The following is a 1,796-nucleotide window of genomic DNA, read 5'->3' as shown; positions in this document are numbered from 1 at the left end:
TTTTTTTTTAGTTTATGTAAAGTACAGTTTTTTATGGAAGGTACATGCACACTTGGCGCCTTTTTTTTACCTTTTTTTAAAATGGTAATTTTGTTAAGATATCACGCACTTTGTAGTGTTAAACATCTTATATTCTTATATGATTAATAATATGTCTCTTCACACGTGTGCGTATTACTAGAACATATTATTTATTATCAACATTTTCTAAAAATAATGTAGAAATGTTTTTAGCAGCTCTAGGCCATTGCTTTTTTGTAACTTGCGTATCATCAGCTTTAATCCAAAGTGAACTTTCTCCATACGTACTAAAATGATCGTTTTCGATACATGAACCGTAATGAAGTATAGCATTCATAACTTTATACGGCTGTACAGCTATTAGTATTTCACTTGTTGGAAGAGCATATAAATTAATTTTTTCTGGCACCTTCACTAATATTCCATTTTGGTATAAAAATGAAATTTAATGGATGATTATCTGTTTCATCTCCCAATGTTATTTCATTTTTAAACAATATATCATTTCCCTCGCAACGTTCACATAATTTATTATTTTATTTAGACCAATGTGAAAATCAAATATTTAGTAAACTGTTAAGATTAAAACTTTCCTTGTTCGAAGTGTTAACAAAAATTGAGAAAATAAAATTATTATTAGTAGTAACTTTTGTATCACCACATGTTATGCATCGACAAGTAGAAATAATTTGATGCTCAACCAAATTTTCTATAAAATCATATTTAGTACAAAGAGCTACAACAAAATCAAATCCATCTCGTTTAATATCAGTCGAAAAATACTCTCTTAGATATTTTCGTACTGCGTAGGTACTCAAATTAAGTACATTTACCGTTTTCATATCGATGCGCCAATATATTTAAAACGTTTAGTTTATCAGAATTAAATAATTGTTTTCTAATAATAATTAAATGAAATAAACATTGTAATGTAGCATTGGCATAGCATGAAACTTTGTCAGTATTTTTTGAAAACCACGTATAACCCAAGGAGTAGTACTTTGTCGAACTTTTTGATCTGATTGTTGAACGGAAGTTATTATTTTCGGTAATGTCCATGGCACATCTTTAATTTTATGATAACTCTTTTGAAATAGTAATAATAATTTGTGCTTCTGTGGTTTATGTAGTCGTTTAGCCGATTATATTCAATAATTGCTTCTTCACTTGTTATTATTGATAAAGAATCATGATTAATCAAATACGCATTAAGGTTCACTTTCGTTACTAATTTTACTTTAATTTTATATTAAAATTAGAATTCTATGAAGGCATTGTGAACAGCAGCTTAATGGACAAAACGCTTTATGTATATGTTACACGTATGACTGAAAAAATTTGAAAAGCTGAAATGATCCCTTTTTGGGAAACGATCTCCAGATCTCGGTATCGGCTGCACCAATTTTATTCGGACTGATCGCAATCGAAATATACCGACGACATATAATAAAAGTGTTTTTAGATCTTTGATTGCGGCTTTAATTTCTGAGTAATTTTAATTTAAAGTATATAAAAATTTAAAACGGACCGTTTGACCTCTTAACGTGCGAACGTCATTGCGTATATATTCATGCCGTTACCAAATTCGCGAAGCTATAAACGGCATGAATATATACGTTATGATGTTCACACATCAAGCGGCCTGTTTTATATTTTTGTACACTTTTAATTTAAAAGTAACTTATTAAAGTATTAAAGTAACTATACAGTGAAATGTCGACACATAATACAGTGCTAATGAAACTATAGATAAATAAGTCGGTAAATGACAGCAA

Source organism: Trachymyrmex cornetzi, unplaced genomic scaffold (assembly GCF_001594075.2).
Source record: "Trachymyrmex cornetzi isolate Tcor2-1 unplaced genomic scaffold, Tcor1.1 scaffold558, whole genome shotgun sequence".
Taxonomy (NCBI): Eukaryota; Metazoa; Arthropoda; class Insecta; order Hymenoptera; family Formicidae; genus Trachymyrmex; species Trachymyrmex cornetzi.
This window is presented reverse-complemented; position numbering follows the sequence as displayed.